Raw genomic sequence first — 24,877 nt, 5'->3', positions numbered from 1 at the left:
TACCCTAATGTCAGATCACTACAGCACATGTTGAATATAGGGTTGTATACCCTACTGTCAGATCACTGCAGCGCATGTTAAATATGGGTTATATACCCTACTGTCAGATCACTTCTGCACATGTTGAATATGGGTTACATACCCTACTGTCAGATCACTCCAGCACATGTTGAATATAGGGTTGTATACCCTACTGTCAGATCACTGCAGCACATGTTAAATATGGGTTATATACCCTACTGTCAGATCACTTCTGCACATGTTGAATATGGGTTATATACCCTACTGTCAGATCACTCCAGCACATGTTGAATATAGGGTTGAATACCCTACTGTCAGATCACTTCTGCACATGTTGAATATGGGTTATATACCCTACTGTCAGATCACTCCAGCACATGTTGAATATAGGGTTGTATACCCTACTGTCAGATCACTTCTGCACATGTTGAATATGGGTTATATACCCTACTGTCAGATCACTCCAGCACATGTTGAATATAGGGTTGTATACCCTACTGTCAGATCACTGCAGCACATGTTAAATATGGGTTATATACCCTACTGTCAGATCACTTCTGCACATGTTGAATATGGGTTATATACCCTACTGTCAGATCACTCCAGCACATGTTGAATATAGGGTTGTATACCCTACTTTCAGATCACTACAGCACATGTTGAATATATTGTTGTATACCCTATTGTCAGATCACTACAGCACATGTTGAATATATTGTTGTATACCCTACTGTCAGATCACTGCAGCACATGTTGAATATAGGGTTGTATACCCTACTGTCAGATCACTCCAGCACATGTTGAATATAGGGTTGTATACCCTAATGTCAGATCACTTCTGCACATGTTGAATATGGGTTATATACCCTACTGTCAGATCACTTCTGCACATGTTGAATATAGGGTTGTATACCCTACTGTCAGATCACTACAGCACATGTTGAATATAGGGTTGTATACCCTACTGTCAGATCACTGCAGCACATGTTAAATATAGGGTTATATACCCTACTGTCAGATCATTGCAGCACATGTTAAATATGGGTTATATACCCTACTGTCAGATCACTACAGCACATGTTGAATATAGGGTTGTATACCCTACTGTCAGATCACTGCAGCACATGTTAAATATAGGTTATATACCCTACTGTCAGATCACTCCAGCACATGTTGAATATGGGTTATATACCCTACTGTCAGATCACTTCTGCACATGTTAAATATAGGTTATATACCCTACTGCCAGATCACTCCAGCACATGTTGAATATGGGTTGTATACCCTACTGTCAGATCACTTCTGCACATGTTGAATATAGGGTTGTATACCCTACTGTCAGATCACTCCAGCACATGTTGAATATAGGGTTGTATACCCTACTGTCAGATCACTCCAGCACATGTTGAATATGGTTTGTATACCCTACTGTCAGATCACTCCAGCACATGTTAAATATGGGTTATATACCCTACTGTCAGATCACTCCAGCACATGTTGAATATAGGGTTGTATACCCTACTGTCAGATCACTCCAGCACATGTTGAATATGGTTTGTATACCCTACTGTCAGATCACTCCAGCACATGTTAAATATGGGTTATATACCCTACTGTCAGATCACTGCAGCGCATGTTAAATATGGTTTGTATACCCTACTGTCAGATCACTCCAGCACATGTTAAATATGGGTTGTATACCCTACTGTCAGATCACTCCAGCACATGTTGAATATAGGGTTGTATACCCTACTGTCAGATCACTGCAGCGCATGTTAAATATGGGTTATATACCCTACTGTCAGATCACTTCTGCACATGTTGAATATAGGGTTGTATACCCTACTGTCAGATCACTACAGCACATGTTGAATATGGGTTATATACCCTACTGTCAGATCACTGCAGCGCATGTTAAATATGGGTTATATACCCTACTGTCAGATCACTTCTGCACATGTTGAATATGGGTTATATACCCTACTGTCAGATCACTCCAGCACATGTTGAATATAGGGTTGTATACCCTACTGTCAGATCACTGCAGCACATGTTGAATATGGGTTATATACCCTACTGTCAGATCACTACAGCACATCTTGAATATGGGTCATATACTGTGACAGACAGATCTCATGATAATGTCACTTTAATGTTGTGTATAGGGTTATGATATAGACCCAGACAGACACGTCTTGTCGGTGTTGTGAGGCAATATAGACGCTCTTTGCGTGCTGCTTGATGGATGTTGGTGTCCTAGGGCAAAGATGATCTTTGCATGTCATCAGATGTAACCAAGACCTAGGGCACCAGGTGGTTGCACTTGCTTCTGAGAGTGAAGAAAACAAGAAGCAGTGACAGGTATGGAAAACACACAGCTGATTGTGTGTCATCGTGTAAGGTATGATGTTCATACTCTCAACCACTGGTTTGCTGGTTCAGGCCCGATACCATTGCAGGCCAAACTCAAAATCACAAAGGATGAGAATTATTGGTCAACCAATCTGTTGCGTTTGACACAGCTCCTATAGTTCAGTGTGTTGGTCAGTGGCACGTTGACCAGGCTCTAGTTGGTCATATGTCGGACATGTTGGACATCCGGACGTTTGACGATGGCTACTTGACCTGTCTCATTTAAAGCCATTTAATCTTGTCGGTGGAGATGATGACGGCGAGGAGCATGTTCCTCCTTCTGGCTAGAGGCTATGTCTACTCTGTGATTGGAGCCAGCCACTTGGCCATGAGAAGAAGGAGTTCAGGGAGATTTTCCCAGTCTGCTTGGTAAACTGCTGGACTAGCTGGTGCTTGCCTGTCCTCTGAGGAGGTTATAGCTGTATTTAGCAATACATGTGCGTGCAGATAGTCAGGGATCCTGCTGTAGTGCTTTTTGATCTTGAAAAACTTTCTTTAGCTCTTTTTAAACTGCAGTCCTTGAAATGTGATTGGTGTTAAGCCTTGTGATCATGCATTCTTCAGTTGGATGAAAATATTCATTTAAATCTCATTTCAAATGTTTAATAGTTCATCACTACAAAATACTTTATTTGACACAATATTAGTAAGAGTATTTCTCCAGCAACTAATGCTTGATGTAAGAGGCAACTAACGGGATCGGGTGGTCAGGCTCGCTGACTTAATTGATGCATGTCATCGTTTCCCAATTGCATGGACCGATGCTCATAATGTCAATCACTGGATTGTGCCAGTCCAGACTTAATTATTAACATATGGCTGGATTATTGCTGAGTGTGGCATTAAACAACAAAACCGTGAAAATATGTTGCTTACTTCGTAATGTGGCTCATCAGCTCCTCAGGCACATTTCGCTGAAGCTTATAGTCTGAGGATTGAAGCATGTAAACAGTGAGGTCTGAAGCATGTAAACAGTGAGGACTGAAGCATGTAGACAGTGAGGACTGAAGCTTATAGTCTGAGGATTGAAGCATGTAAACAGTGAGGACTGAAGCATGTAGACAGTGAGGACTGAAGCATGTAGACAGAAGACTTAAGCTTAAAGACTGAGGATTGAAGCATGTAGACAGAGAGGACTGAAGCTTATAGTCTGAGGATTGAAGCATGTAGACAGTGAGGACTGAAGCATGTAGACAGTGAGGACTGAAGCATGTAGACAGAAGACTTAAGCTTAAAGACTGAGGATTGAAGCATGTAGACAGAGAGGACTGAAGCTTATAGACTGATGATTGAAGCATGTAGACAGTGAGGACTGAAGCATGTAGACAGTGAGGACTGAAGCATGTAGACAGAGAGGACTGAAGCTTATAGACTGAGGATTGAAGCATGTAAACAGTGAGGTCTGAAGCATGTAGACAGAGAGGACTGAAGCTTATAGACTGATGATTGAAGCATGTAGACAGAGAGGACTGAAGCTTATAGACTGATGATTGAAGCATGTAGACAGTGAGGACTGAAGCATGTAGACAGTGAGGACTGAAGCATGTAGACAGAGAGGACTGAAGCTTATAGACTGATGATTGAAGCATGTAGACAGTGAGGACTGAAGCATGTAGACAGTGAGGACTGAAGCATGTAGACAGAGAGGACTGAAGCTTATAGACTGATGATTGAAGCATGTAGACAGTGAGGACTGAAGCATGTAGACAGTGAGGACTGAAGCATGTAGACAGTGAGGACTGAAGCATGTAGACAGAAGACTTAAGCTTAAAGACTGAGGATTGAAGCATGTAGACAGTGAGGACTGAAGCATGTAGACAGTGAGGACTGAAGCATGTAGACAGTGAGGACTGAAGCATGTAGACAGAAGACTTAAGCTTAAAGACTGAGGATTGAAGCATGTAGACAGAGAGGACTGAAGCATGTAGACAGGGAGGGCTGAAGCATGTAGACAGTGAGGACTGAAGCATGTAGACAGGGAGGGCTGAAGCATGTAGACAGTGAGGACTGAAGCTTATAGACTGAGGATTGAAGCATGTATACAGTGAGGACTGAAGCTTATAGACTGAGGATTGAAGCATGTAGACAGTGAGGACTGAAGCATGTATACAGTGAGGACTGAAGCATGTAGACAGAGAAGACTAAAGCATTTAGACAGTGAGGACTGAAGCATGTAGACAGAGGACTAAAGCATTTAGACAGTGAGGACTGAAGCATGTAGACAGTGAGGATTGAAGCTTATAGACTGAGGATTGAAGCTTGTAGACACTGAGGACTGAAGCATTTAGACAGTGAGGACTGAAGCATGTAGTCAGAGGATAGAGGATATCAAGAGTTAAAGAATATTCTCTCAACCAGGGGTATGGGAAGCTATCGAAACTACTAAAATAGTAGTACTATTTCCTACAAAGATCATTAGACTACAGTTTATTGACTGTACTGAACTGGTACATGGGGGAGAGTATTTTAGGCCTTCAATGTCTACCGATCCAGATATATATGGGAGGCAGTTAGTAGATATACAGCCTCCAAATTCAGTTCTGCAAGAAAATATGAAATCAACAATGTAGAAAGATTTTTTTTGGTTTCCTTCGATCTCTAATGACACAGGATTCCTTTCTGGATATTGCAATGGAACGTTGATACTTCTTCCTGTCCCGCTGAGCACGTTCAGTGTGTACGGAAATACAGGAAGTTCAGAAGGAGTGCAACTTTCTAATTATCAATAGTTGAAGGTAATTCTACACACCAAGTTCTTAAACAAACAATAAAAAAAACAGTTAAATATCAGCTTCAGCCTTAAAGTGTTTTGAAAAGTCTAAGAAGCTTTCCCAGAAGCATCATGGGAAGGCCGAAGATGAAGGTCTCTCGGGACTAAACAGCAAGACTTGTCTTGATCTGATTCACTAGAGGACTATAACACCAGATGGTAGAGTGGAATGAGGTGTGAAATTACCGTCATCCATTTGACTCCATATCTCCCCCCAGATGGACCTCCCCGTCAGGCTTCTGTAATTGTCGTTACAATCTCCCATACGTCTTTTGCCTGTAATAGTGTCTACTAGACAATGCTTAGTCTCTGAAAATATTAAATTTTAAAAGAAACAAATGATGTGTTTCAATTGGAATTGAGCCCCATTGAGTCCCAGTGACCTGTGAAAAATTATTTAGGGCTATAACATTACAGTAAGGGCTGGGCGAAAGGGAAAATAATATGGTTCAGGGACTGTGAGACAGACTATGGTGTCTACCTCTGACTTGGTATACCGTATTCGACGTAATAAGTGCCCTGCTCTAATGAGCACCCACGGCAATATTTGCTAATATGTTGGCTAGTGAACAATCTCAATTAGCACCCCTTCCAATTGATTAATGTACACAAGACTTATTTATTTGTGTAATCATATACGCACTCGTATATTATATGCACCCTTAATTATGGGCAATTAAATCCTGGAAAAATATATCTGTCATATATAAACATTTCAGGATGTCAGCATAAACCACGAAATTTACGATCTTTCAACTCAAAATAATATTCTAATAAGAACCCCCTATTTCTTATTTTTGGAGCACCCTGGTCGCTTATTACGTCGAATACGGTATGTGGGTATCATCAAGGACATTTCAGTTTAAATGCCATTTTGCATGTACTTTGCTCAATGTATTATTAAAGAGGAAACAATAATTACAATGACAATTACTGTTTTATAAAATTAGAATTTATAAAATGTATATTTCAAAATAAAAAATGCAAATGACAGAACTTTGTGAAATAGAAATGCCTAAAGTTAAAATCAAATTTTCACTACACTACTAAAATATCTGAACATGCAGCACAGTTACCCTATTGAAAACCAGTGATGCTAATTAAACCTGTATTACGCAGTGTTGTGTTTTTTGTAATGAAATATTGAGAATGCTGGTCAAATTACAGCTTTTTAAATTTTATTCGTGAAGTATGTGATCTTGAACAATATCAAGCATGGCTGTTCTCTTAGAATTGCAATTGTAAAAGAGTATTAGGCAGGGATGTTCAAATACCAAAATGTCCTCCTTGCCCAAAGGCAAATAAACTTAAATATTCTATTTGCCCAGCTTTCAACTTGCCCTTCTAAATCAGAGAAAAGAAGTAAACTTTTATTCAACAACAAAACTTCATTATCTGAAGTAACACCTAATGGACAATGTGCAGAATAGAAAAAATATTAGTCAGGTACTTCATCTGCAGTTGACAAATACACGATGCATCTTCTCAGTTTCAAAGTTAATACCACTGACTTTCATTACTAAATTACATTTTCCCACTTGCCTGGCACTTTATTTTCACAGGTCAGGCAAGTCTTGCATACTAATTGAACACCCCTGTATAATTAAGTACTTATAACTGCTAAATATTGAGAAATCATCATCAAACTATTCACTGTAAAAACTTACATTGAGGCTGCTTTCAGCATAGAAATTTGTCTTGCAAATTATGGCTATTTTTTTATGGGAAACAAAATAGGTGTTGGGCATGTGATGACCTTCCAATGGGCATGCATTTGACCTCTGACAACCAGCAATAGCCTCTGTAATAGCCTTGCTTTGAGGACTCACATTTCTCCGGGGTGATGTAGTAATGGACTCCGTGGCCAGAACCTGAAGAACCCATTTAATGTTGGATGAATTGTTCATATAGTATGTATACTTCATAATTCAAGAGGTCATAACACTGATGATCTTCACGATTGTTTTAAATGATTTTCGTTTCCATGCCAACTCTGATGTCTCCAGTGAAATGATATCATGAAAAGTAATCTGTGTATCTAGTTCATGTCGGCTGTGAACATATTATATATCAATAATACCCTCCTAATTTGATATGAAACCAAGCTAAGGGTCCATTAAGTACTAGGGAATATTGTCCAGGGGATGCCCTACTCGTCACACCACTTGATTGGCTCTCAGGGGCGCCATTTGGGCTTCCATTTCTATCGTCAACTTCGTCTTCTGATCAGTTACTACCATGGGAGTCACTTGAACTTCCTGGAGTTTGCTGGACGCTGGAACGGGTTCCGCAGGGAATCAGATAAACTCTTGCAGAGGAGAAAGTTGAAACGTAGATGTAAATGACATGAATAGTGTATATGTACCTGGAGTGAGTGAGTGAGTTGGGTTTAACACCGCTTTGAACAGTACTCCAGTTATTTCACGGCATGTCAGCTTGAAGTGGGAGGAAAGCCCGAAGTGATGCAGGTCTCAGACATTTATCACTTTGGTGAAACCCACGAACACGGGTATGGTGCTGACAAACAGAAACATAATCAGAACGAACCGAGATTCAAACCTCATTCTTAGGTTTATGGCATACCCAAGGGATGCAAGTCAACTTTTTCCGAAGGTTTCAATGAAGATTTATATTTTTTAGTTATTGGTGAGAAAATGTCCACTTGGTGTTATTATGAAATAATTATTATAATGGAATCTGTATTATATGTGGAAATTTGAAGACCTTGTGATCATGACTACTGAATAGCATTTACTGTTAACATCGTACATGGCATCTGTCTGAAATCCATTGACTTTTAACATCGTACATGGCATCTGTCTGAACTCCATTGACTTCTAACATCGTACATGACATCTGTCTGAACTCCATTGACTTTTAACATCGTACATGACATCTGTCTGAACTCCATTGACTTCTAACATCGTACATGACATCTGTCTGAACTCCATTGACTTCTAACATCGTACATGACATCTGTCTGAACTCCATTGACTTCTAACATCGTACATGACATCTGTCTGAAATCCATTGCAATAAATGCAGACTTTATGGAAATGTTGTGGTGTTAACAGTAGCAGCTACTGGATTTAATGGAAACTGGGAAAAGGAGACTTATTTGGGCCAAGAAACATTTTGTGCTTTCCAGGTGTGTTATTTCTCTTGGGTTGTCAGTTTCCTATTCATTGTTTGTAAGAACCAGTTCAATGTTCATAGTCTTTCCACAGGATATGACTATAAGTTTGGTCCAAATGTTTGAATCGTCTTTGAAGATGCCTTCCATGCCAGCTTAAATTGTGTGTGAGTGTCAAATCTGGTGCTTGTATGTAGCATCCCATGCTCCTGTGACCACCACACAACATTGTCCGAAAAAACTGCCTGCCCGTCTGACTGGTAATGTTTCGGGGTGGTTGGGTAGGCTAGTGGTTAAAGCGTTTGCTCGTCACGCCGAAGACCCGGGTTCGATTTCCGACATGGGTACAATGTGTGAAGGCTATTTCTGGTGTCCGCCGCCGTGATATTGCTGGAATATTGCTAAAAGCGGCGTAAAACCGATCACTCACTCACTCACTGGTAATGTTTCTGTCAGGCTGCATGGAAATTTCCTTCACCTGCCTGACAATTTTGCAGATAATTTTAAGACTTATGTATTCAGTTTTATTATAACTCCTTGCAGATTCTCTGGTAACTGTTTGCAATATTTCAACTGAATCAAGACATGATTTGTCTCATATTTTTGTGTGATTTTTCAATATTTATAATGTCTGAATGCAGGGACATAACTTTGAAAATGGGAAGGCAACACTTATTGGTCACCTGCCCGACTGTCTTGTTGAAGTTCAAACTTATTTCGAACACTGCCACACATCACTGATTTCACGAGGGAACAGCTAAGAATCTATAGATACTACTCAAAACAAGTTAAAGAACACTTACAATTTAAACTCCAGGGCCCTGTTCCACAAAGCGATCGTAGCACTAAAACGATCGTAACTCCCATTCTTTAACATTGGCTTACGACTGTGATCTTATACTACTTTAAGTAGTATATAGTTTAAATCTATGGACAGATTTGAAAGATTTCAAGGACGTTTATTTTTGTGTGGCTGGAATTCCATGGCCCGCTCTGTGAGTGATTACCTTTTTTATTCTCAGCCTTTTACATATAATTAAGTTACCTGGCGGGAACTAAAGTAAATTAAGGATCAGGGCCGCATTCCCCAAAGCAATCACAGCACTAAGGTGATTGCAACCTCCCACTCTTTAGCATAGGCTTACAATAGTCCTAGTACTTAGACGGCTTTGTGGAACAGGGCCCAGGGTCTGTAAGTTTGTGAGTGAGTGAGTGAGTGAGTGTGTTTTTAAGCTGCTTTTAATAATATTCCAGCAATATCACGGCAGAGGACACCTGAAATGGGCTTCACACATTGTACCCATGTCGGGAATTGAACCCAGGTCTTTGGCGTGACGAGCAAACGCTTTAACAACTAGGCTACCCAACCACCCCAGTTTGTTGATGAAGGTAGTCGTATGTTGAAGGGACTTGTATGTTTGATCTGGTCCTCCATACAGAGCACTAACTCAGTCATGATGTGGATGTAACAAGGTCTCAATAATGGCTTTTTTAAGCTTTTGACTACCATTAGAAATCACGGCCCTGTACTTGACCCATTGGGTGCACATGCCCAAAGATTTCCAAGTCTCTGTGGACTGCGTGTATCTAATGGAAATGATAGCGGGAATCATCACACAGAAGTCATAAAGTCAATGAGCATGTCCCATGTTGGCAATCAGCAGCTCGGCCATCACGGAAATGATATGAGGATACGTCGCTTGGTGGTGGCAATTATAGACGATGATTAGTGTAGTCGGTATCATCTGTTTCGATGATGCAAGTCGGGTTGTGATACCTCGGGGAATAAGGGATGGTCGGGAGCAGACAGCAGATACCGTCTGTTGAACATGGGCCTAACGGCAGGATATTGCTGTATGGGGGTGATTGCCAGCATGGAGACAATTTCTCTGTCGTCATCTAACTGTCTCGTGATGTGCCTCATCTGCCGCAGAATGCCTGTGATTTTGATCAGTGCACTTAACTAGCAACGTGTACAAAGATGTTGACACTGGTAGTAACATCTACACACTGGTTCAAGGGATCCCATTCCTGATGTGAGGAGTTGATGGATCGATGCTCATGATATCAATCACTTGATTGTCTGATTCAGACCTGATTATTTACAGATCGTTGTCATGTAGCTGGAATATTGCTGAGTGTGATGTTAAACAACAAACAAACCAGGCTGCAGTTTAACATGGATTCCCCACTCAGACACAGTATACTGACTCTAAGCTGACCAGTCCTAGTAATAACCCCTTAATTCTGAGCACCAGGCAGGGTAACAATAAGAACCTGGCCTGTACCTGTTTGTGTGTCTAGTCCCAGGCCTGTACCTGTTTGTGCAGCTGGTCCCAGGCCTGTACCTGTTTGTGCAGCTGGTCCCAGGCCTGTACCTGTTTGTGCAGCTGGTACCAGGCCTGTACCTGTTTGTGCAGCTGGTCTCAGGCCTGTACCTGTTTGTGCAGCTGGTCCCAGGCCTGTACCTGTTTGTGCAGCTGGTCCCAGGCCTGTACCTGTTTGTGCAGCTGGTACCAGGCCTGTACCTGTTTGTGCAGCTGGTCTCAGGCCTGTACCTGTTTGTGCAGCTGGTACCAGGCCTGTACCTGTTTGTGCAGCTGGTACCAGGCCTGTACCTGTTTGTGCAGCTGGTACCAGGCCTGTACCTGTTTGTGCAGCTGGTACCAGGCCTGTACCTATTTGAGCAGCTGGTCCCAGGCTTGTACCTGTTTGTGCAGCTGGTTCCAGGCCTGTACCTGTTTGTGTGGCTAGTCCCAGGCCTGTACTTGTTTGTGTGGCTAGTCCCAGGCCTGTACCTGTTTGAGCAGCTGGTTTCAGGCCTGTACCTGTTTGTGCAGCTGGTCCCAGGCCTGTACCTATTTGAGCAGCTGGTTTCAGGCCTGTACCTGTTTGTGTGGCTAGTTCCAGGCATGACCTGTTTGTGTGGCTAGTCCCAGGCCTGTACCTGTTTGTGCAGCTTGTCCCAGGAACACACCTGGCTGTATGTAGGATATAATTCTCTGCAACGTACCTGATAAGATCAGACTGACTAGGTGTTGGTTTTCATTTGATACCTGTCAGTGTAACATCTGTTATGCTTGACTCCCAGTATATATGCAGAATGATTCATTTGTTAAGCAATATAATGGAAGCTTTCAAATCATATACATAGCAGGATATGATTGGAGCTGGATGTGGCATTAGTCTGTCATGGTTTTCATATCCAGTGGACGGAGGCCTGTTTTCAGGAATTATAAATCCATGGTATGTTTTCTATATCCACCTGAATCCTGTTATTTTGAAGTGTTTCATGGTATGTTGTCATACATTGTATTTTCGTGACCATGGTGTGCTCCCAAGCATGTAATGCTCATCCCTTTTAAATTGCAGCTATTACAATAATACTATTTACCATAAACGTAGCACTTTGATACAGCTGATTGCTGTTTCGATACTTTTTACCCGTGTAACAGTTTCATCAGCCACCGATCTCACTATTTCGATGGCGAAAAACATTCTGTTGACAGATCATCGTCAAATTACGAGTATGACTTTTAACGAGTCAAAGTGAGGCAGTATTCTGATCATTGTTGCTCTAAATAATGGTGAGTGGGTGCAGTCTGCATATCAGTTGACACACGATTTTGACAAAATTAATGTAAACAATATTGAATGAGATTTTTAATAAAAATAATAAAAAAGATAAGTCCAAACATACAACGAACACTTTACACAACCAGATATGTATTAACCGAATTAATTTGGGCTGTTCAGTACAATTTTTTTGACATCGTATTCTTGTGTTATGTGCTCACAGTAATTTCATTGTGTAGGTGAAAAAAATCAAATCTCATTGTATACGTGAATTATGCGCATCCCCCTCTAAAAAGCTGTATTTTTTTCAGAAGAAGTTGGTGAGAGACACATAGAATATCTTATTTAGTATATATTTTTTGTGTGGTTGCCTACCGGAAAATAAATTTATTTCATTACAAATGTAAAATCTTGAAATGTAAATTCTCCCCACCTAACACCCAGGGACGTTTCACCACCCCTTGTAATTGGCACTTAAACAGTAGTTCTGTGCTTGCAAAATCGTAACAAATATAAACAAAATTAAAGTAACAAAAAATATTTAGGGTCACAAAAATTCTTTATCATACATTTAGATATGAGTATATACAAAATCAACTAATATTCAACTAATAATCAAAAATATTCTATCTATGAGACTGCTGTTGGGAGTGAAAGAATAGATGCTAGTCAAGTAACAAAAATGGCACTTTGCAAAACGAACAGTCTCGATTGACAAGTTAAATGAGAAAATTACAGTTTATAACAAAATATTTTCAAGAGAATAACAAACGACAAGAAGCAATATTAACTCCATAAATGATCCACCATCTGTAATTATTATGCCTTGAAGTAAAAAGGAAGTCAACAAGTTTGTGTTTGGGCCAGACTATCTCTTATGATAAAGGGAGAAAATTTGTGGGGAGGTAGCTCTTGTATGACAATAGTTCCATCAAAGTGTTTTGTTCACACTGCAGTGAACTATTAAGTGTTATGTTCACTGCAGTGAACTATTAAGTGTCATGTTCACTGCAGTGAACTATTAAGTGTCATGTTCACACTGCAGTGAACTATTAAGTGTCATGTTCACACTGCAGTGAACTATTAAGTGTCATGTTCACACTGCAGTGAACTATTAAGTGTCATGTTCACACTGCAGTGAACTATTAAGTGTCATGTTCACTGCAGTGAACTATTAAGTGTCATGTTCACACTGCAGTGAACTATTACGTGTCATGTTTACTGCAGTGAACTATTACGTGTCATGTTTACTGCAGTGAACTATTAAGTGTCATGTTCACACTGCAGTGAACTATTACGTGTCATGTTCACTGCAGTGAACTATTACGTGTCATGTTCACACTGCAGTGAACTATTAAGTGTCATGTTCACTGCAGTGAACTATTAAGTGTCATGTTCACACTGCAGTGAACTATTACGTGTCATGTTCACTGCAGTGAACTATTAAGTGTCATGTTCACACTGCAGTGAACTATTACGTGTCATGTTTACTGCAGTGAACTATTAAGTGTCATGTTCACACTGCAGTGAACTATTACGTGTCATGTTTACTGCAGTGAACTATTACGTGTCATGTTTACTGCAGTGAACTATTAAGTGTCATGTTCACACTGCAGTGAACTATTACGTGTCATGTTCACTGCAGTGAACTATTACGTGTCATGTTCACACTGCAGTGAACTATTAAGTGTCATGTTCACTGCAGTGAACTATTAAGTGTCATGTTCACACTGCAGTGAACTATTACGTGTCATGTTTACTGCAGTGAACTATTAAGTGTCATGTTCACACTGCAGTGAACTATTAAGTGTTATGTTCACACTGCAGTGAACTATTAAGTGTTATGTTCACTGCAGTGAACTATTACGTGTCATGTTCACACTGCAGTGAACTATTAAGTGTCATGTTCACACTGCAGTGAACTATTAAGTGTTATGTTCACACTGCAGTGAACTATTAAGTGTTATGTTCACTGCAGTGAACTATTACGTGTCATGTTCACACTGCAGTGAACTATTAAGTGTCATGTTCACACTGCAGTGAACTATTACGTGTCATGTTCACTGCAGTGAACTATTACGTGTCATGTTTACTGCAGTGAACTATTAAGTGTCATGTTCACACTGCAGTGAACTATTACGTGTCATGTTCACTGCAGTGAACTATTACGTGTCATGTTCACACTGCAGTGAACTATTAAGTGTCATGTTCACTGCAGTGAACTATTACGTGTCATGTTCACTGCAGTGAACTATTAAGTGTTATGTTCACACTGCAGTGAACTATTAAGTGTTATGTTCACACTGCAGTGAACTATTAAGTGTCATGTTCACACTGCAGTGAACTATTAAGTGTCATGTTCACTGCAGTGAACTATTAAGTGTTATGTTCACACTGCAGTGAACTATTAAGTGTTATGTTCACTGCAGTGAACTATTAAGTGTTATGTTCACTGCAGTGAACTATTAAGTGTCATGTTCACACTGCAGTGAACTATTAAGTGTCATGTTCACTGCAGTGAACTATTAAGTGTCATGTTCACACTGCAGTGAAATATCATGTGTGATATTCACTGCAATGAAAATATCACTTTTCTCAACTTCAGAAAACTCAGTCTTTCACACTGATGTATATATATAATAAACCAGAATCTTGTAATCTACCTGTTATGTGTCATGATATGGTTCCTATATAGATAGAGTCACGTCCTCTTAAAGTACTTCATTGTGTGGTTTCATATACACACACTGCCTGTAATATGCAATAACAATGCATATATTACACACAATATATTGGCTAATCCTCTTGAATAGAATGTTTCTTCAAGCATTCATAATGCTTTAGATTGAATTACATTCTCTCGTTAGTACACCTGTACAGCCTACTACAAATAGTTGCCTGCTATTGTGAAAGCTCGTTTGTCCTGAAGGGGACTGACCTACGTCCATGGGACAAGCTTCTACCTGAGGATATAGTATCTGAACAGCAGAGACTATTGATCAGTATTGATACTCTGACAAGCCGGTGTTTCTGACCGGAAGGATCGACATTGCTTGATGTAGTAAGTAATCACCCATTCCTGTCTACGGGCAGGTTCTGCTGTAACTCCCTTATAGAATAACCATAAACGGATGTGAATAATGGCTGAACCAACATTACAGAAGCATGCTAAATCTTGATGAATAAATAGCGATGAGGTGCATCACGACAGAGAACATGTCCTTGGAATGGCAGTTTTAGGGTGTCTACTGAAAATAATATCATTGCCCAATAACTAGGATATCAATAGGCGATAATCCTTCATATTCTACAGGCATCTGATAGTTCCCATGTTTGATGACATGGTGTAACATTGTTTCCATGTTTTGTTGCTATCACACTGCTCCTCAGAATGGCAGGAAGCAGATGATGGTCATCCAAGTGCCAATTTCATTCAAATCAGATCTAAGTTCTCGCTGCCGCTAAACAAAGATCTGAGGACATCCCATTATGGGTCACGTCAAAACGAATTTTCGCGAACTTTGACCAACCACTGAAATGAATAACAAGAAGTCAACATCAGCCAATTAGAAAGCACTTTTCTCGGGCTTTTCAACCGGGCGACTCCCATTTCAGATGACACATGAAAAATATGTTGATACAGTTCTCGATTGAAATTTTGAATACTGTAAGCGAACATTCCGAAATGTCTAATATATGGTTGAGATTGTTTGGTAGTGCTTCCCACTAGTGTGCAACGCCTTCTCCATTCAAATGTTTATCACACAGAAGTGAGAGATAGACGCTTTGATTGGTTGGATGAAAGGTCGTTCTGATGTGACCCATAATGGGATGTCCTCAGATCTTTGTTAAGTGATAGCGAGAACTAAGATCTGATTTTAATGAGATTATCCAAGTGCAAAATCAGGCTCCTCCTGAAGCATTCATAAATGTCAACAAAGGCTTGATGTGATGAGGGTGGGTGAGAGGGTGTGATGCAGGTCAGGTGGGAATTAATTATTTACTTAATTTATTCAGATATATACCTATGGTCACCCTCCCGTGTTCATATTGGACATACACTGTGTAGGGGCACGGGTGGCCCAGTCATCTACGGCACTGAATTCACTGTGATGAGTTGCATCCCTTGGCTTGCCAGAAACTGTGATCAGTTGAAATCCCTATTCACCTTGATTATGTTTCTTGTTTTGTCAGCACCATCCCCATGCTCGTGGGTTTCACCCAGTCGCGGCAATTCGCCAGAAACCTATGATTGTGGGTTTGAATCCTGGTTCGCCCCGATTATGTTTCTAGGTTTGTCAGCACCATACCCGTGCTCGTGGGTCATCTGCATCACCTGCATGGAATTATTACTGTTCACAGGGACACTAAGCCCACTCCCTGACACATACTGGAACCTAACTTTTGTTTTTTTCATAATTTGATAACCGAAGTTGAGATACTGTTTCATTATTTGACACTTAATTGTGTGTCACCCTTAGGTGTCTTACTATAGGGACACCTCACTGTTGAATATCACTTTGGGTGTTTAACTATTTGACACATCACTTTTGGATAGCTCACTCTTGGGTGTCTTACTGTAAGACACCTGAATGTTTAATATCTCACTCTTGGGTGTCACACTATTTGATTCATCACTTTTGTATATCTCCCTCTTAGGACACCTAACTGTTTGATATCTTATTCTAGGCAACTCACTGCTGGATTAAATATCTCACCAGTTGGTGTCCTGCTATTGGAAGCCTCACTACTGAATAATTTACCGTTTGGTCATTGCACTACTGGGTGTGGGGGCACGAGTGGCCCAGTCGTCTAAGGCGCCGCGATTCGCTGTGTAGAGTTGCGTCCCTTGGGCACGCCAGAAACCTATGATTGTGGGTTCTAAACCTGGTTCGCCCCGATTATGTTTCTAGGTTTGTCAGCACCATACCCGTGCTCGTGGGTTTCATCGAAGTGGTAAACGTCTGAGACCTGCATCACTTCGGGCTTTCCTCCCACATTAAGCTGACATGCGGTGATAAGACTGGAATACTGTTAAAAGCGGCGTTAAACCCATCTCACTCACTCACTCACTACTGGATGTATTGCTAAGGTTTTGACAGTCAAAGAGTTACACCTCTATATTATGAAACATGACACGTCCCACAAGAACAGACCAATCTGGACATAGTCATGCTTTATGTTTCCCTGTTGCCTGTGCTCGATATGCAGTCTCTACATTTCAATATAAAATTTGATGTTTGAGGAATATTTATAGGAATTTGATGACAAGTTTCATGCCTAATGTTATTATACCCCTCACATACAGTGATTTTGAAAAAAGTATACAATACACGTCTTCAGCTTCGTCTTCAGTTTTTTTCACAAGGACTTGTTTGAAGGGAGTAGTTTAAGATTTTTTTGTCCAAAAGCGGACGTAAATGTGACAGGTTGACTTCATGTTGTGCGTAATCATAAAGTGCCAGCTCTGCTAGTCTGTACCATGGCATCAATAAATTGTTTCATATTTCTTTTGTCTCCTTGAGATCTAACAGCATTTGAAATGAATAGAAGGCTTGTGTACCAGATTTGCACAGGATATGTGGAAGAATTGATCTTGTGTGAGAAGCCTGATTGCTAGCGTTCAGCAAGGAAACTGAAAGATTTGATGGAAAACGGTATCATGCCAATCATCAGATAATGCATGTTCTTTTAAGAATCATGTATTCTACCTCATCTCTGTAAGAGAATGTTTTTGCAGGAAATGCATATTTAATGTCATGCTGTCCTTATATTTGAAGCGTTATAACAACTGTTATTATTTGATTCAGATATAAAAGGGTAATATGGGTTGATTGGTTGATACCAGGTTTTATAACCCTGATTGAAGTTGATCATGTGTGAGAAATATGAGTAAATCATAAAAGTTGGAGTCAATTGGGCTGCATCGCCTGAGTGAGTCGACAGATTTCAGTAGTTGTACTACTACACAATCTGTCTGTGGCTTGCTCTCAAAATACACAGCTTCACGCTTGAGTAAATTTAATAGGATATTTATCTGATCAAGTGCTATGGGGTTGTTGATCATATCCTCCAGTATCATCGAGACGTGTGGTCTGGTTGTGTCCACATGAACTGTACAGATTGATCACGCCTCAGGCTAATCCTTTGTTGTATGCAGCACAGAATATGTCTACATGTGGCCAAAGATTTTTATCAAATTCATATTACAACTGGTGGTATTTTGTTTGAGAGGCATTACTTAGAAGTTGACGGATGAAGCGGACACAATTTGTGGATAACGACTTCTTTATGTACTGAAAAGGAGGCATTTTGTTATTTTTAATAATTCTGGGGTGGGGGAGGGGGCGGGGGGGGGATTCTCGATTTTTGGACAATCCTAACCCAAAAAGCAAAGGTTGTTGAAGACTATTTCTAACACGGATGTTCATGAGGTTCACATTGGTGCTGAAGACCAATTCTGTTCCACATCTTCACGGGGGAAAGCATTTTATAAGTATTGTGCTGACACAGTGAGGATCAGTTTGATGGATAGGATACTGTGGAACCTCTCAGAACCTCTTGGAACAGCAAACTGCAGCGCTTTCAATCACAGGACCACCCCGGGTTTTGCATTGATACAGTGAAGATGCTAAAGTTGTGAGTGTTCATCACCACAATCATTTGTTTGAGTGTTATGCTCACAATATTCACTAGAGCTGTTAAATTCTTGCAAACATTCTACCTCTGTTACATTACTGTCAACACACTGGCTGTTAACACACCTTACTAAACTTTCCGATTTTCAACTGGGGTCCTTTTCACTGTCAACTATACAATTAGTTGTCCCCACCATAGCACTTTGGCATCCTACAGCTGTTGGTTTGAATTGTTTGTGTTTATAGGAGTTACAATCATATTGACAGTAATGCTAGGTACGGAAGTACTCTGCGTCACAAAGTATTTTGCAGTTATTGGGTGTGTTGATGTATAGATACTACCAGCTCCATCAAGAATATAAAAAAAATTCTACATACCTCTGACAATAATTTTTCAGAAGCCAAGCCCATCTTTAAGGCAATTGTAGTAGGTGATTGATGCTAGCTTTCTTCCATCCAAAAAGGATTAAAAATTGGCCTACACATTATATGCTAACTTCACATTAGCAAAAGCTGATATTGGATTTGCTTAAATTTATTATAGATGGATAAAGCCATATTGCTTGTGATTTAGAAATGTCTGTAAAAGGTATTAGCAAGGGTATTTAAGGGGAATTGATTATCTTTAGCTGACAGTGCTTCATAACCTATTGTCCCCCAGATTCGGTAGGCTTACATTTGGAGCGTGAGCATTATAATGAAGTGTTTCATAACAGTTCCATTACCCTGCGGCATTTATCCTGAGGGAGTAGACGATGCTTGGCCTAGAACCGCCGTTGCATAACCGATAGAGCCGCGGTACCTGGTGTTCCATGGCTTCTGCTGCTGCTTGTACTGCACGATCTCCCCACGGACCGCGGCTGATGACATGCTGAGTGATGGCCCATGGAATTATTTTGTATCTGTCATCGAAAATGGTCTTTCAGTGGTAGTGTTGGTATAGAGAATCAATATGGTACATGAAGATAGACAATTGTAGTCACATTTATTCCCCGTAGTCTACAGGCCTGCAGTGGCTGACGCAGGCATCAATTAATGGAAATCAAGGAGATGTGTTCTTAATTGTAACCTCTGACATCCATTTGGCGAGGAACAGGAATCAATGAGCAGACACTACCTCTTTTTGTCATCAATTCTCTGTGCAGTCTGCAAAGAATACAAGGGATATATGCTAAACCTTTGGGCAATTCAGAGAATTTTTTGTGGCAAACGTTGAATGGGAGTTGCTGGAAGCAATCATATGCCTACAGTAAATATAGACCACAAATATTGTAGGGAATTGGTTAAAAGTCATCATTGTTTGAAGAAACAGTCAATGGTCGATTGATGATAGAAATAATGATACAAAGTTAAATGTTGAAATATATCTGATTGATGATAGCAATAATCAAATAAAAAGTCAGATGGTGAAATACATCATTTCATTTTAAGGGTAATGGTGAAAAGAATTCAATGTGAAAGTGTACAGTAATTTAAAGCGGAAGATCACAAAGTAGTGCTTGTTGGTTGTGAGGGTCATGCATTGTGGTAATTATCTAGGATTATTTCTGAATGTTTGGGGGAAGGAAAACTTTGAGAGTATGTTTCGGCATATGAATTTTCTAGAATTGTTCAAGAAAGTATTGATGGTTTATTTGTTGATTGTTAAAATCAGTAGTGAAAGTTGATCAGGTGATTTTTAAAGGCTACAGTAAAAATGTATCTTGGGTTTGTTAAAGGCTGTTGTGAAAGTTTGTCAGGTGTTTGTTAAAAACAGAAGTGAAAGTCTTGTAGGGAATTGTTACAAGCACTGGTAGTCAGGCTCGTGGCTTGGTTGATGTAGGTCATGACATCAACTGGTTTGCCTGGCCAGGACTTCACCATTTACAGGCCACCATAATATGGTTGGAGTATTGCTGACTACGGCATAAAGCACAAGCAAACAATTAAACAATTCATCTGGCGATTGTTCAAGGCAGGCAGAGCTGTAGCTGCTATTGTCACATCAATAATGGAAATATAATTAGTGGTTCTAGTCATGCCCGAAATGAAATTATATTTGATAAATTTGATGAATTATTTAGAAGTATGTTTGTTTGAGAACCACGTCGGAGGACACATAGGGTAACACATCATGATTGCCAGCTGTTCAATCGGGCTGATTTTGTGGGAAGCTTCACGAAGCTTGTGTCCTCGTTGAACTTATTGATGCCTCTCTTGTTCCTGTGTCATGCCATCTTTGTTGAAGTTAATTGGGAACGTGAATAATTAATCAATTAATGTCATGTGAAATGGGTTCTGGTGGACTCCCAGTTGGAACTCTTCATTACATTATTTCCAGGTTTCTGTCAGAAGATTAGCAAGGAATCAGATAAACGGATTGACTCAATACCAAAATCTGTGAACAGATTTATGTGTTGTGTAACATTGTGTGAAATTAGGGCAAAGGATTGACTCAATACCCTCAGGCTAATCCAAATAGTGTTATTACTTATTATAGGGTTTATTGACATTGTTTGTGAAACGGAAATGAACACTTTAAATGTCAATAGAGCCATTACAACCTTGAAAGAAAGTCTCTCTTGTCTATATCTATCAGAGGAGAACAGTCAATGTTATGTGACTGTCATAGTAATTGAATTTAGACAAGCATGCAAGTTTTCAGGGCGAGCCTTTGTGGTACATTTTGGTCTAATATTTCATATCTGTGTCCTAATGGCGTGATGCAGACAGCAAATTGATGAGGTACGGAAGAATGAGACATGCCTGTTGGACACCAAAGGCAGGCAAACAAAGCAGTGATCTAGTGGGTTTGTTTCCCCTGGTCTCTAGAGGGTGAGGGATACAATGCTATTGCATCCAGCTTATGGAACACCACAATGGACATTTGTGTCTCATCCTTGCTGGCTCAGGAAGCTATCTACTACTGCTATATCATTCTCATGTTTTAGTAATTGTTGTAGGATTGAAAGGATTCTGTATTTGCAACTGAAATTGAGCGACATCAAACAGGTAGCAATGCACTGGTATAAACAATTCAAGTTATATTGTCCTCTGTTCCATGGAAAGGGTTCAAGGTGTATTGCTCTGTTCCATGGAAACTGTTCAAGGCATATAGTCCTCTTGTCCATGGAAACTGTTCAAGGCATATCGTCCTTTGTCCCATTGAAACAGTCCAAGGCATATTGTCCTCTTGTCAATGGAAACTGTTCAAGGCATATAGTCCTCTTGTCCATCCATGGAAACAGTCCAAGGCATATCGTCCTCTTGTCCATGGAAACTGTTCAAGGCATATCATCCTCTTGTCCATGGAAACTGTTCAAGGCATATCATCCTCTTGTCCATGGAAACTGTTCAAGGCATATAGTTCTCTTGTCCATGGAAACTGTTCAAGGCATATAGTTCTCTTGTCCATGGAAACAGTCCAAGGCATATAGTCCTCTTGTCCATGGAAACTGTTCAAGGCATATAGTCCTCAGACCCATGGAAACAGTTTAAGGTATATTGTCCTCTGTTCCATGAAAACAGTTCAAGGTGAATTCCTCTGTCCCATGGAAACAGTCCAAAGCATATAGTCCTCTTGTCCATGGAAACAGTCCAAGCCATGCAAGTCTTCCAATCATTCCAAGATTACTTGTACTTAGCCAAACAAATGACCTAACACATTATTACTGCCTATGAGTTATTACACTCTTGGTCATACGTCTTAACTGACATGCTACATTATGTACACATGCTTGTCGTAAGAGGCAACTAACGGGATCGGGTAGTCAGACCTGCTGGCTTGGTTGATGCATGTCATTGTCGTAAGAGGCAACTAACGGGATCGGGTAGTCAGACCTGCTGGCTTGGTTGATGCATGTCATTGTATCCCAGTTACGTAGATTGATGCTCATGATGTCAATCACTGGATTGTCTGGTCCAAACCGACTTTTTACAGACCACCGTCATGTAGCTGGAATATTGCTGAGTGAGGCGTTAAACAACAAACAAACATTATGCACACACAATCCTGTCATCAGCATGTTTTGTTTGCACAGATGTTTCTCAAACATTGTTGTTTTCTTCTCCAAGTAAGTCAGATTTTTTACTCCTCTCCCCTCACCCGTATCTCCCTCCCCCTCCTCGTTCCCCCTCCCATCCTCTCTCTCCCCTCCCCTCTCCCCTGCTGACTGTGGGGGAGGAGGGGGGATAAACCACAAACAAACAATTAAAGATTCATCTAGCGATTGTTTAAGGCACGCAAAGAGCTGAAGCTTCTTGATTTGAAGGTGTCACCCCTTCTCCCCTTCCCCCTTCTATCTTTGCACTGGCAACATTAAGGAGTTGTAGGGAAGCTACTTGGGTCTTACCTTCAGGGTAATATTGATCCCCCATACCGGAATATTCTGTTTATCTGTGTGCCCCTGGGTGGCTTCACTTCCATACATAGCCCCGAGAACTTTCATTATCAGCTGGTGAAGATCAAATACAGCATCACACAGCTTACCTAGTCTACCCAGGTATAATTGTATTAATCGTGTATATTACATTGTTCGGAATGGAAACTAATTCTAAAATGGTTATTATTTTTTCTTATCTAATGATGAATCATGTCAACACAGGTTGTGACACGGTTCATTTATGATAGCATTGACTGTAAATGCAATCAACCAATTTGGTTTAGAAGCTGTATTAGGAATAGACATGCCTACAGCCAGAGCAAACCTATTCATTTGTCCTACTGAAACTGATGTCATTATTTGGAATTATTTGCTTGATATAGTTCAGTAAGACGCAGTGGAAGTGGCAGGGAATATCTAGCCCAACGTGGAATCTAACCGTGAATTAGACCATTTATATACTGTAGACCATTTATATACTGATCCCTTGGGTTGCTTTATGTCAAACCTGGTCACTCAGATCATGTGTGAAGCTTTGTTACTTAGAATTGAAGGGGCATAATCCATTATCCTTTATTGATTTTGTGATAGGACAAAATATTATCATTTGTGATTAGACATTGAATTTCGCTTCATGTTTTTGTCCCCGGGTGATTCTGGGAGACAACAGGTCCCCGGTACCTCTGCATTATGCTTATCTTAAGAGCTGACTTGGATGAGGATTAGACTCATGAAGATCCAGGTTAGAATAGGTTTTCACCGAATGGCGACTATGCTTGTCGTCAGAGGCGACAAATGGGAACGGGTGGTCAGACATGATGGTCATACATCGTAAGTGACATGCTACATTATGCACACAACGGGGCAACTAACGGGATTGAGTAGCCAGACTTGTTGACTTGGTTGATGTATGTCATCGTATCCCAATTGCATAGATCGATGCTCATGATGTCAATCACTGGATTGTCTGGTCCAGACTCAATTATTTACCGACTGCTGTCATATAGCTTGAATATTGCTGAGTGCTGCATAAAACAACAAACAAACAAAAACCAAAAACAAAACAGTGATTTTGAAGGGAAAGATATCAGGTGCTACTACCTGCTTGATCACCTACTCAAGTTAAGAGACCAAAAAATCCATTTACGAACATTCAACAAGTTTATGAGATATTAACATATGTCAAGAGAAGTGATCTAATATCATATTTTCATCTCCCTAGAAACATTTTTGATGAAATAATCATGATGACAAGTGATTGATAATGAAGTCTTTTAGATCTGTTTCTCTGAAGATCTTCTCATCTGGAAGTCTTCATGGTCTTTCTATGCATATGGAACTCTCAAATCCTGGAATCAATATCAACCATGGGAAGCACAGACCATCAGGGTATTGAGATTGTTGTACGTTATCAGATTTACTTTCATTCAGTGTCACACCACACGATCCTGTGACTAGAGGGGGCACGGGTGGCCCAGTCATTTCAGGTGCTGCAATTCGCTATGCAGAGTTATGTCCCTTGGGAACACCAGGAAACTATGATCTTGGTTTCGATTTACGGTTTGCCCCAATTAATGCTTCTAGGATTGTTAACACCATACCCGTGCTCATGGGTTTCACCAAAGTGGTAAATATCTAAAACCCATCACTTTCGGCTTTCCTCCCACATCAAGCTGAAACACCGTGATATATCTGGAATAGTGTTCAAAGGTGTGTTAACCTCTACTCACTCACTCCTGAATAGGTAAAATCTTGTACACTTTAGAGTTGTACATGTTTATGTTGATATTTTCAAATCAACACCCCAAACCTTATTCCATGTCAGCTGGGACAAGTTGTTTCAAGTTGCAAGGAGCTGCAGTATGTGATCGGTTATTGAATCCCTTTCGCTATTCACTACAAAAGACCCATAGCTTTTATTGAGAGTGAGTGTCTTAAGAGGCCATCTTTTTACATGCCAGACCCT

The 24,877-nt window shown here is 40.3% G+C and overlaps 1 protein-coding gene across 3 annotated transcripts in view; it reads left to right on the top strand.

The window, feature by feature from the left end:
* The window catches only part of LOC139473834 (potassium voltage-gated channel subfamily KQT member 1-like), a 147,322-nt gene that overhangs the window by 11,097 nt on the left and 111,348 nt on the right, over window positions 1–24,877 (top strand). Inside the window, exon 1 of one of the 3 annotated variants that reach the window (XM_071256600.1) lies at window positions 11,534–11,582. The exons of the other annotated variants lie outside the window; for them this stretch is intronic. The gene's annotated coding sequence lies outside the window, so the exon portion shown is untranslated. Of the gene's footprint in view, window positions 1–11,533; window positions 11,583–24,877 lie in introns of those variants that run through there. 3 annotated transcript variants of the gene reach the window in all.

This window comes from Haliotis cracherodii, unplaced genomic scaffold, assembly GCF_022045235.1.
Source record: "Haliotis cracherodii isolate W230 unplaced genomic scaffold, xgHalCrac1.p SCAF_3, whole genome shotgun sequence".
In the NCBI taxonomy this organism is placed as follows: domain Eukaryota; kingdom Metazoa; phylum Mollusca; class Gastropoda; order Lepetellida; family Haliotidae; genus Haliotis; species Haliotis cracherodii.
Note: the sequence above shows the minus strand (reverse complement) of the source record. Positions and strands in the feature narration are given on the sequence as shown.